Below are 13,696 nucleotides of genomic sequence, written 5' to 3' on the forward strand. Positions count from 1 at the left end.
CTAGAGTCTCACCCAAATAATGACACAGACAACTTTGTCTGACAGCCACAGGCTTAGTGAATCATCCAATTATGTGCAATCAAAAATACAGGTTTTTTTTCCCCTTTCATGTGGTATTATTCGCAAAGTGAAAGTTTACGACGTTCACTAAGCTAAGTAAAAACTCCCTTGCAAAGTGAACAGCATATTTGCCTTTAGTGCTGTAAATCAACTCCAAAAGTTTAGAGGAACACTCAAAGTAAGCGTTGTTTTTCAGGCAGGTGTTTTGCTTTAGCAGATGAATATAACTTCACCCTCATCCTAAAAATGACAACAAAGGCACCTTTAGAGATGTTTAATAATGAAAATCTACAAACAGATACCTATAGATAATTGCAGGCTTTTCATTCCTTGCATACCCTATCATTAATTTCCTCCTCATTCTTCTCACAGTGGCCATTTTCACTAAGCACAGATTAATCCATCTATCACTTACCTGACTGGAAACTCAACTGAGAAGGGGGCTGAATCTGCAGGACCGACACCGGGACCTCTTGGAACAAGATCAGGCAAACAGTGTGAGGCCAGTGAAGCACTGGCTGGATGAAGCTACTCAGGGTACTGGTGGAGCGATTCACCAAGTGGCAGGCCAGAAGCAAAGACAGGTTCAAACTGAGGTCATACACGAGAAGCAGAATCTTTAGGGGCCAAATCACAGGTCAGAAGCAGTGACAGGAGTCATAAGCCAGGGTCAAACACAGGAAATCAGGATACAGGAACAGAAGGGACTAGCTGACCACCACTTAGCAACTTGACCATGGTCTCTGTCCGTTTATATAGAGAAACGTGCACCCAAATGAGCATGCGCCCGTACACTAATGAGTATGCGCCCATAAGATCACGTGCGTACGCTATTGCGCAAAAACATTCCAATACGTGTGCATCCATGTGCCAAAGCACATTTGCCTGGTTCTTTTAGCACAGAGTTGCATGGTCGTATTTGAGCAGGAATCAGTTTGCAGGTAAGTCTCTTACACCTCAAAAAGGTGTTTTTTCTCCTGGAGATCCGATCTCTAATAGTCATAGTAAGTCCATCTACCGAAACAAAGACCAAATGGGCATCAAAAGAAAGAGGATCTGGCCATAAAAGGAATGGCCAGACAAAGCGGTCATTAATGGAACGGGACGGACGAAATCTTTGAATTGTTAAAAAGTATTTATTGTTACAAAAATATCAAAAAGGAAGGATATAAATACCACCATCTATTCACTATCAGCAGATTAAAATAACACACATCGTCTACAGACTTCAAACACACTCTGGTTGGATGGGTTAACCACATGTGATTTTGGCATGTGTCATTGAATATAACCTAACCGGACCAATACATGACCATCTGGTCAGAATATAGTTTCACAATCATAGAACCAAATACTCGGAAATGGTGCCACAAACTAAGGAGACGTACAAAATTGATTTGATAGTTGTGTGCACTCTGAAAAATTCAGTTCGGAAGTGACAGTAAATCGTTTTTAAGTATACAAAAACCTTATACGTGGGATGAATATCCGTGCTGCTGAAACCTCCATTGCATTAATTTTTAGACCCTTAGTGTCGGTATATAAATTGAAATATTTCTTTTACTCAACAAGAGATGTTGGAAACCGGTAAAGGATCATATACTCAGTGTTTAAGATCAGTATGATTCTTGGAGAGTTGTATTACCCTTTGTTGCTCACAGTTTACATCAGCTGTTTAAAAGTCTATATAATTAACAGCAGTGGAAAGTCATTGCATCTGATGAATGTTATTAACAGCAATATCACCGGAGGATGGTAAAGGTAACAGCAGTTGCATATAGTAATGCGGGTAATTCAGGTATTCCTGTGTCAATCGAGACACTACTCACGTGGGTTGTCTGTCCGTGGTGACTATGTAGCCTTTCCTAGATGTGATCACATTGTATCCCTTTTTCAGAGAGCTCTCTTAGTTCTGGTCACTTTTTTGATCCGGTCTGTTGGTCTTTCAGATTTGTTTAAGTGAAGATGGTCCGTTGTTTTATCGATGAGTTTAAATCAGGAGATAAGCGTTGCTGTGGTCATCCAACCTGACATTCAGACAAGGTAGAACTGCGTCTACGCATTTCGACCCCCTCCCACATTGGGGCTTCGTCAGGACGTCATCTCCCTTTACTTCCTGGAACTCTGATTCTCCCTCCTGGAACATGTGCCAGTGCACATCATCTGAGGGGCAAAAATGCCTTTTCCCTGAGCTCTTGCAAGATTTTGCAGTTTACAGGTGAGTTTCCCAGGAAAGCACTGATGATGTAGCCTTCACTGGAGGCCAGGGCTACTTCACCAGTGCCTCACTGGAAAAACAGTTATTGTAAATAAATGCAAAAAATAGTTGTTCAACTAATATAAGACGAGAGTTGAACTAATGTGAAGAGCAGAGCTGCATGTTGGTGTGATTTTTAGTGAAAGGGGCTAAAAGTCAACTTTAATGGGCATGCATTTAGGTGTACCACTACAGAAACCAATGCATATGTTTTACCTTGCTGGCTATATGTACTGAGCCATTATTTATATCCTAGTTCTTGAGGGTAGTTGGTGTAAAAACACATTCTAAATGTTTTTGGTTTTTGTACAAGGTAAGATGAGTGCTTAAATGTTGGTACCATAATGAATCAAATATTACCCACCTTGTCAGCATTACCACCTTGATTTTGCCAGTGGACCTTTAAAATAAACTTATGGCCAGGCTATTGGCAGTGACATATTTACATACTCTAAGCAAGCTTTACAATAGCTTTACATGTGGTTTATGAGTTTTGTTTATAGCTCCCATGTATATAAGCATGATACTAGAAATAGGAATTAGCCAAGGCAGCCACCTCTCATTGTTCTCTTGAGAATCAAAAGATTTGATATATGCTTCCTTTGAACTTTTTCTCTGTTTAAAGTTTGTGCTTGCTAGATATAAGTATTGCTCAATTCAGCCCTCTAAGCGTATGTGCATTCCTGGAGCCCCAAGTCTATGGCAAAAGACCAGAAGTAGCCTCAAAGGGTGCTGAGTTTATTGTTTGATCCAGGGAAATAATGCTTCTCCCATACCCCTGCGTCCAGAAACAAATTCCTTTTCTATAATCATAACAGGGAAGACAGAACGTTAGTTCGACTAAAAAAGATGGCTTAATGGAAAAACTAACTTATTCACTATCCCCAGTCAGAGTTCTGCACTGTATTTGCCTTGCAGTCATACTAAAATACAGAGAACACTCAAGTCTTCTTTACAGTTGTATAACAAAAAAAACATTTATTTGTTTGCAGGAAACATAAGCAGATGTACTCTATAATGCTAAGAGCACTGGTAAAGTGCAGCACTGTGCAGTATTCCATCAGAACTCCCCCTTTGCTGGTCACTCTCCAGTGAAATTAAATCTATTTGCCTAATAACAGACTAGTGGTATAGAATACCGCTTTATAACTCTAGGAAACTTTCCAGAGTACGCCCAGAGGTGATCTAAAGCATAGGCTTTCATGTTTATTTCCTGGGCACATTTTTTATGTAATTTAGAGCCATCTTTTTCTGTGATTTTGATTACAATGTCTTATAATAATAATATGCTATTTCAAACATACCTAAATGTTGTTGTAAAACACTATAGAAGCAAAAAAACTTTCCAAAACATTTTACTCTAAATGCATACATTTTTTATATGTGTCCTACTGGGCGACCAACAGCAAGTGTGCCATTGATTAAAACGCTGCACTAAACCACAATATTTCGTCACTAATTTACTAACTGACATATCAGACTGGATGTCACAACACTTCTTTCAAAAACTGAGCTCATGATATTTCCTCTCACCTGTGCACCTTCCCCCAACTTTTCCACTGAGATTGATAACACAACTATCCCTCCCTCCTTCCATGCCGGGGTGCTAGGTGGGATCCTTGACTCTGACCTCACCTTTCTGCCCCACGTCCAATCACTGTCCAAATCCTGCCACCTTCATCTTCTTAAAACCTCCAAAATATGCCCCTTCCTCACCAATAAAAATACAAAGATACTCATCCACTCACTTGTTATCTTTCGTCTCGACTATTGCAACTCCCTCCTCATTGGCCTACCTCTACACAGGCTATCCCCCTTCAATCTATCATGAATGCTGCTGCCTGACTCATCCACCTAACCAACCACTCAGTGTCTGCAACCCCCCTCTGCCAATCCCTCCATTGGCATCCAATTGCCCAAAAGATCAAATTAAAATTATTAACAACCACTTACAAAAACATCCACAATTCTGCCCCCGGCTATATCGCCAACCTTGTCTCAAAGTATCACCCAAACCGTCCCCTCTGCTCTTCCCAAGACCTCCTGCCCCATAGCTCCCTCATTAACTCCTCCCATGCTCGCTTCCAGGACATCTCTAGGGACTCTCCTATCCTATGGAACTCCTTACCCCAACCTGTCTGTCTATCGCCTACTCTATCTGCCTTTAGGCGATCCCTAAAGACTCATCTCTTCAGGGATGCCTATCCCGCTTCAACCTAACCACTCAACCATCACGTTCTCAAACAATTCATCCCCTCCCAGCTACCTCTTAATGTATCACTTTTCCCTTCCTTTTAGATTGTAAGCCCTCAGGCACAGGGCTCTCCATACCATCTTGTCTTGATTCGTATTGTAACTGTAACGTTCTCCTTGTATTGTGGAGTGCTGCACAAGCTGTTGGCGCTATATAAATCCTGAATAATAATAATGATGTTACATGCCCATCTGTGTCTGCTTCTCTCCCCCTTTATTGCATACCTCCCAACTTTCCCTCATTTGGTGCGACTGTTCTTTATTTGGAACCAAATCCTTCTGTCCCATGTTCTTCTTTTTGGTCATATGTACAGATACCTATTAAAAGGTACTATTCGATGGTTTCTAAATGAACCAGAAGAAACCAGAAGAAATTAACTTAGTGGGTGGACCTGTCTATCAACTCCTGCCTGAAACCCCTCTATTGAAAAACTGAAGAATCCGAGTGGAAAATTATTGGCCAAACAGTGCCTGCATCCAATCCGATGCAAGCACTGTTCAGGTATTTTGACAACCAATAGGGCCATCTGTCAGAATATAAAAGCTGCAGTTTGAATCTGTTAGATTTTTTCCATTCAGTCCAAAAGCTGAATGTGTTGTAGACAAAATTAAATTCAATATCACACTCATCCTAGAAGAGAAAATTTAAGTTGCACCCACATGGCATAATTCTAGATAAACTGACATAGACACAAGAGCGCCTGTATAGCAGTTTCTGGTCTATTAGAATAAACAGCTAATATTTATACCTATAATTATTAATAATTATGTTGGGTGTCTCAGGGTGTTAACAACTAATTAATTATGTATATTAGATATATTGTGAAATCAACATTATACAAGAAATGTTCTAAACTCTCAACTACGTATTCTTGGCTGAAAGTAATCATTATCAACAGGATGTAACTTAAAGGAGAACTATGGGGTTAAAGCATCTCCCCATAGTTCTCCTTAGAGTAACGGGAGGACACAAACTAGCGTCCTCCCGTCACCCTAAGCTCAGTATACTGCGAGATACAGCTTGCGGTATACTGAGACGCCACGGTATACCGCGAGCTGCTGCTCGCGGTATACTGAGATGCCGCAGCTGAAGCGGATCCCGACAATTGTGCCGGGATTCGCCCAGCTGCATGACTGACAGCTGGCTCTGCCTATCTAGAGGCAGAGCCAGCTGTACCCGCCCTCTCTCCCGTCCGTTCCGCCAGTCAGCGATGGCGGATCGAAGCGGGAGGGGGGAATCCAGCCCCTCCCCTGTCACGGCAGAGAGCCGAGACAGGAACGAGAGGTGAGCGAACGCCGGTATGTGTTCGCTCACCTCCCGATCTACTTAGCCGACCTGTGACAGTCTCATTGTTACAGGTCGGCTAGAACTATGAGGTGAGTGAAAAGCACTCACCTCATAGTTCACCTTTAAGCAAAACCACAAAATCCTAAAACAAAAAAAATAAACGAAGAGTTAGACTAAAGTGTGCTAAAGGTTTGTATATATCAAAGGCGTGCTCTAGCTGAGTGCTCTGAATGTCCATACTATCTTCCTCAAATAAAAGCAAAAACAAAAAGTAAAGTCTTTTAATTTTCTTGTTTGCTATTTGGAAAAACCAGTATAAAGAAAAAGTACCGGTAAAAAAAAAAATTGGGGGTTTAACCAATCACCTTGGCATATAAATTGTTAATGGTCTGCATAACTGCGGGTATGACAGGGGTGTGTTATGTGCTTAAATACATTGTGCTAGAAGGTGTCCCTCTTTCTCAGAAAGTTGGGGGTTTGCTTTATTGTCATCTTAGGCTCTCAGCAGAGTACACACACTCTGCAGTGACACACGTATACCAAGGTAGAATTTCCTCATGACATTACTGTCCAAATATGGGCGGAATTCAGCGGAATTTCCTTTCTTAAGGTTTCTTGGAAGCTTAAATACCTTGCCTTGGCAGACATATACTGTATATTAGTTAAAGATAGACTTTAACCTTCTTGGCGGTATACCCGGGTGTAGCTCGGGGTTACTTCTCCATACCCTGAGCTACACTCGGGAATATCGCATAGTATTCACTTACCTTGTCCCTCGAGCTGTGCGGTGTCCTCTGGCTGGCGCCGGCATCTGTCTTCCGGGTTCCGTCCCTTGCAAGCGTATGCGTCGCACGGGGGCGGAACCGGTGGGAGATTAAAAAAACCGGAGAAAACGAAAAAAAATAGCAAAAATAATCCGAAAAAAAATCGAGCCGAAAAAGAAACAAAACTGAAAAGAATCATATCGCCAGGGAGGTTAATAAAATAATTTCTATTTGGTATGATTGTGACTTTTTTTCTTTTACTTACCTATTTGCATGGTAAACTGGTTACTAGTTTGAGAGCCCCCTAAAACCAGTTCATCAGGTAAGGGGCATCCACTTCCTTGCCCCCCCCCCATTGGGGGCAGGTAGGTAGTACATATCTCCCCTTGTTGGCCACCTCTCTTAGGCAGAAGCACCAGCATCAGCATTGCTGTTTTGGGATTCCCATTCCAATTTTTGGGAAATCCTACTCAAAGCACCTCCCCCCCCCCCTCCCAATGCTGAAGCGCATGCAGGCTCATATCAACTTCGGATGGCAACTCCACTCTCCTGCACTCCTCAACATCATACCTTCCACAATTGTTCCCTGCACATACTACCTGCTCTTGTACTATCTGGCTTCCTGTCCTGCAAATACTGTTTCCCTCCTACTGCTTTCTGGTAATCACAAGCAACTTTAATGCTAAACTTCAGGAAAATGAGACAAATACTCTTGCAGTGGGGCTGAACCTGCATTGTTTTCCCCTAGGAAACCATTAAAAACCCTTTTAGTTACCTTGTCCTCCATTCCTGCATTGTCTCAATGTGACCAGTCTCCCAAAGCTGCTTCTCTTTGGTGCTTCGTCTGTTGGTCACAGCTCTGCATCAAGCACAATGCAGAAAGAGCAGTCCTGCATTGTAAGTGAAGATGTCAAGTGCCCGTCCACAACCCAGTCCATTAGAGAGAAAAGGTGAATGCTGGATGCCAAGGAAGTGAACGGTAAGGTAAGTAAAAGTACTTTTTAATGTTGCCCTAAACAAAAAAGAGCAATTACTCCTTGCAGTGCTGGGGAGCCACAACGCAAGGGTAGTTTTTTCATATTCCTGGAGATCAGCTTCAATATATTAACTAAGATCACATATGTCTCCTGAGCCACTGGTGGTACATTACTGTTATTATGAATTTATATTAATAAAAACACATTTTCATTATTATTATATTTTTGCAATATTAAAGAATAACATTAAATGTAGTTATAAATAGGATTTTTATATACAGTGAAACTGCATACTCAAAGCCTGTGAAAACATTAGCTTAGAGATAAAAATGAATTTCTATATGGTAAAATATGAATGCATTTGCAAACACTGGCACAGCATTTACTTGTTTATTGAGGACAAGCATATCAAAACAGACTTTGGTCATTACTGGCAACAAAGTTCAATATATAAACAGGAAAGACATCAAAGAAACCACTGATCACAATATTTAAGCTACAAGAGACAGGAGTAATATAACAGGAAATAATATAATACTAACTACATGGTTCCTAAATGTATTTTTAAATCATATAAATAGTATCAAGGTGAACTAAGGTTACTATGAGCTTCAATGACTAGTGGCTAGTCAAAGACCAGTCTCTGACCACAGCTGATGTAAACGGACCTGCCACCAATCAGGTCCTGTCTCAGAGTCCTCTTTCCAAGCTGCCATTCTCCAGCTAGAATCCTACCTCCAAGGCTGCAACATCACTCACAGCTGGTGCATCACTATTTCAGAACTACAATACAAATGATGAGGCAGACAACTAACACTTCCATCAAATTATTCTTAAAGAGTAACTCCACTTTCAAAAGATAAAAATGTAAAAAAATCTTTACAAAATGAATACAGCATATATATTCCATTTTGGAATTTTATGTTATTAAAAATTGTCTTTCCATTTAAAACTGGAGCCGCTGTAATGTTCTAAATCTGCCACAAAATTCAATGCAATATGGCAATAGGGGGGTGTTTCGTACACACTTGGTGAATGGAACACCCCCAGAAATGTCACTTCCTGCTTCTGTGATTGGCTAACTGATTTTCCCAGAAGTCTGCACTAAGATACAAGTACAATTTTTGGCTTCAATTCCTGGCATCCTAGCAACCAACCACCAGCAACCAGGTAGTTGAATGATGACAGCAGGTTGAATGCTGTTGGTGGAGTAGAGGCTGAATGGACTTTTGAAGGAAGAAATGAGCAGCGGGGATAATGGAGACTGTGGAACATTGAAGACAGCAGGGATAGGTGGCACAGCCATGTCACAGCAACTGTGCTCCCTGCCACACAGCAAAAATATGCAATCAATGGTTCACAACAAAGTCTATTACAGTGCTGACCTGGCCAGGAAACAGCCCTGACCTGAACCTGCTAGAAAATTTGTGGCATCGTTTGAAAAACCATTACACGAATAAGGCGTCCATCAAATAAAAGGCAATTCATTGAGGCTGTAATTGCTTCCTGTACAATATATTCATCATAATTGCAGTATCCCCTGCATAACTTTTTTCTACCGCATATGTTTGCATTATGTTTTTTGTATTGAATTCAGCATTAAACTTTCTTTAAATTGACATATAAACATTTATGGGCGGAGCTTGCTAATGGCGGCGGCTGGATGTGTTCGTCCTTAGCTCCGCAACACCGGACCGGGCATCGCCGATACAGTGCCTCATCGCCGCACATAATGGGCTCCAAGAGAGGCAAGAAGTCTCAGGGCTCCAAGCCGGAACGCACTCGGACCCCGAAAGCCGGCATCTCCAGCTTCTTTGTGGCCCCGGCAGCTACGCGATCTGCCGGCGCCGCAGGCCGCATGGTGGCCCCACGTGGAGTATCCCCAGCAGCCTCTGACTCACCCTCCTCCCAGCCAGCCGACATGTCACCCGTCCTGGCGGATCCAGGGGGCTCCTCTGATGAGGATTCTGCCCAGGATGGCTCCACAGCAGATGTCCGGCGCCTGCTGGATCACCTCCCTTCCAAAAGGGACACAAAAATGACATATAAACATTTGCATTTGGTACAAAATAACATTTCCTATAAGCCTGCAAAGTTGCAATACATAAAATATTTTGCCACCACTGTGTATATATGTATTTACTCTGAACAAGGGTTTGAAATTTAGGAAAGAGCTTGAAGTGGGAAATATGTGTAAGGTGTTGAATATATATTTGCTGCACTTTTCTGCCAAGTAACATAATGCAGTGCATAGAGCCTAGCACAGTTTCCAAATACAAACAGCATCCAGCCCCACACAAAACGCACAGCTCGCCCCTGTCATGTAATCCGCATTCAGTAATAGAATACATGTTTAAATGTATTTAATCCTGGATCCAACAATCTAAACAAAGTATCCACCATAATAACTATATGGCAAAAGTTATATTGCTTGAAGTCATTTACATATGAACTAGTATTCTATAGGCCTCCCTGGGCCATTTAAATGTCTTTTCTGGAGTATAATTACATTGAAGCTATTCACAGTTCTGTTTCCCTTGCTGAAGTTTTATCCCACTTCTGACATTGTTTTGTGGTCAGATTTGTTATTTTCCTGACTGACGGCGGTACCTCACTGCAGACTCTGTAGGATCCCTGAAGTTAGATGTAACCATTTTATGTCTTCATGTAAAAATGTTCTACAATTTAATGGAACTTCTTAAAAAAAACTAAGACCTGCTACAGATTTAGTAACATATGGAGTATATGTTTTTTTTTTTATTCTTGAATGTGAGCCTTCTTCTGAATTCAATTAGGCAGATAAATATACTCTCTCTTTTTTCTGCCTGTTGCATAATACAGAAAGTCATAAGGTTTCTATTCTAGGATGCCAAACATCAGTGTAGAATCCAATTGTCAGATGTGGTTCCTAATAAAATGCTAGTAAAATGAACGCCTCATGTAAATGTCCTAGGATGCCAAAAACTGAATGTGGGACTTCAAACGACTGAGCCTTGTTTAGTACACCTGTGGCATAGTGCACAACAAAGTTATCCAAAAATTTCCATATACATATGGGACTTTTTAGGTGCCCCCTTGGCACATCAATACCATAAACTACAATATTTCAAAATATATTTGTATTCACAAATATTAAAATCACATCAAAAAGAAATATCCATTATGTTTTATGTATTAAGACATTCCCATACATTACATTACTACCTTCTTAGATAATCTGAAGTACCCACTGCCGAGCAGGTAGTCAATAACACATATCATTTATTACGAATATAAGACACTCTGTCATATATATAGTAATACTTCCATGTATTAGAGAATGCAACCACTTAGGCAATAGTCCAAATTTGTAAATATCGATAATATTGTAGATATATCTCCTATATCTGCTAATGAAGTACATCTATGATCTGGAAAATCCCTTGATAATTATCCTCATCCCACTGCAGGAGTCAGCAGTCCCATTTTGAATGTGAAGGCTTTTAGCAGATCAGCCAGTGGTGGTAGAAATTTAATGTATGGGAATGTTTTGATAAAAAAACATATTATATATATTCCTCTTTTTTATGTGATTTTAATATATGTGAATAAAAATGTATTATGATATATTGTACTTTATGGTATTGATGTGTGAAGCGGGAACCTAAAAAGTGACATCTGTATATCAGAATCTTTGGGTAACGTTATGGTCTATTGTAGATGTGGTGCCTATGTACCTAGCTTAGTATAATAAGTACTAGAATATTGCATACAATATTAAAACAACTGTTTGAATGGGGAAATTATGGGGTCTATTCACGAAGCTGCCGAAGGATCTAGCCGTAGCTTTGGCTGATCCTTCGGCTAGCTTCGGCCCCAGGACCCCTTCGGTTCAGTAGAACCGAAGGGCTGCTGTACGGGCTATTCACTATAGCCCATACAGCTCCCGAAGTCGGGCGAACGGCTCAGTCACGCCGGAGGCATATGCTTCGGCTCGACCTGAAGCCATTGGCCGGCCGACAGCCTGCTACTGACTGCTGGGCGGAGCCAGCCGTCATCTCACAGCTGGCTCCGGCCACTTGCACAGACAGATCAGCGTCCCTGGTTACCAGCTAACCAGGGACACTGATCTCAATGATATAACTCAAGACAGCCCAACTCTCCCGGACGCTCCGGGAGTCTCCCGCTATGGTGATTTTTCTTTTCTTTTTTTTTTTTATTCTGACGGCAGCAGAACCTCCTGACCAATAGAAAACAGTGACAGCTAGCTCCGCCCAATCGTTTTCTATTTTATTTTTTTCACTCACTTCACTTCGGGTCATTTATTCACTCGGCTGCCTACGGCAGCTTAGTGAATAGACCCCTATGTTTCTCTGATTTCAATGTTCCAGCCTTGGAGTCATTAGCTTTATTAATTGCATATTATTGTTTTATAATGTGGTTAGTTACAGAGAAAATGTTAGTTATATCATAAAACACATGGTCTCATTTTCTGGCTAAAACAATTTTATCTGATTCATATGTAGCCATGGAGAGATTTGTAGACACCAAAATAAACATCCATGTTCCGTTTTAATCCATCCTCACATTGAGAATTAATTTCCTACAATTTCCCTGAAACATCTGTTATGTAAAGCACATTTCACAAAACAGATGGCTCATATGATAAGACATGTTAAAACAATGAACATTTGTTTCAGCACACACATTAAGATGAAAATAGACTATTTTCTGTTTATTCAATAAGCTAAGACATGATATCGCAGGCAAAAGAATTTGCTTTAAATTGGCCATTTGCCTAACTGTCAACACTAATAAGATGTGTGTGAGAAACAGAAACTTTGGCTCCAGTTGGTTGCTGTTTCTGGGGATTTTTTTTACAATGAAAGATATGTTAAAATGAAACTATAACTGTTTAGGGTGATTTGTTTTCTTAAACTAATATTTTCTATCTTTTTATTACAATATATACAATACGTGTTTCATAAAGAAATATTTATCACATACTGCATCCATGACAAAGGATTCCCAGGGAATTATGGGTTTTCCAAACAGAGTGCATAGCTGTTTCCTTTTAGACGTGCTGTCTCTGATGTAAAGATGGAACCATAAAGAGGAAGAGGAAGTGATGTGGAGGAGCCACTCTTCTGACTTTTCACATGTGTATGTAAAAAGTTGAGCTTGAGCTATTGGTCTCTGTAAATGGCAGGGGACTTTTAACAGAGGAATAAATACAATACAAGAAAACATGAGAGAAGGAGCCTAAAAGCCTGCTGGACCACATGACTGCAGATGTGCGTGAGCCCGGACTGTTTCTTTTTTTGTTGGAACTTTAATAAAATGTCAGAAGTGACATTTCATCTCACTGTAGTACGCTTGAAAAAAGTACTGCATGCCGCACTCTTATTAAGTGCACACAACAGCAATGCAGTGGTGTAAATTGTGCCCACCCGTGACAAGGTAAATTGCCTTATGTGTGCCTTGCAAACGCATATGGTGTGACCGGGCCCTTCAGTTTTACATGCTGGCTTCAATATTCACATGCTTCAAATATACCTAACAACTCATTGGAAATGTTTGTTAAATTGCATCCCATATAGGCCTCATTCACATGAGAAACGGCCGGCACGTATAGCTCTGTGCTGCGTGCACGGCCGTATTAGGCAGCTCCCGGGAAGGACAGGTGCTGTGTGTCAGAATAAAGAAAAAAAAAAGACACAGCAGTGTTTCTCTCCTGGGCGGCCAGGAGCAGGAGGCTCCCAAAGCGCCCGGGAGCCGCCGGACAATAGGAAACTATTGGGCGGAGCTAGCTGTCACTGCTAGCTCCGCACAATCGTTTTCTATTTACTTTTTAAAAAACTTTTAAACTCTTTTTCTGTTCAGCTCAGTCCCTCTGAGGGACCGAGCAGAACAGCCGAGCCGAATGCCGCTCAGCGGCATTCGGCTATTTACTCACTGCTGTTCGGCATCTATAAGAATGGGCCGAACAGCAGTGAGTAGCCTGCCGGAGGACCTGCCGGACGTTCGGTCACAGCTGCCCCGCCGGGTTCTCGGTGTAATGACAGATGGGCGTCCCTAGTTATCTGGTAACCAGGGACGCCCATCTGTAATTACGACG

General features: G+C 41.3%; 1 protein-coding gene across 1 annotated transcript in view; it reads right to left on the bottom strand.

The window, feature by feature from the left end:
• Positions 1-3,163, bottom strand: part of LOC108789125 (dimethylaniline monooxygenase [N-oxide-forming] 2-like) — a 30,715-nt gene extending 27,552 nt beyond the window's left edge. Inside the window, exon 1 of the mRNA XM_018559057.1 lies at positions 3,159-3,163. The gene's annotated coding sequence lies outside the window, so the exon portion shown is untranslated. The remainder of the gene's footprint in view (positions 1-3,158) is intronic.
• Positions 3,164-13,696: the final 10,533 nt, after the last annotated feature.

This window comes from Nanorana parkeri, unplaced genomic scaffold, assembly GCF_000935625.1.
Source record: "Nanorana parkeri isolate BGI_ZX_2015 unplaced genomic scaffold, ASM93562v1 scaffold378, whole genome shotgun sequence".
Lineage (NCBI taxonomy): Eukaryota > Metazoa > Chordata > Amphibia > Anura > Dicroglossidae > Nanorana > Nanorana parkeri.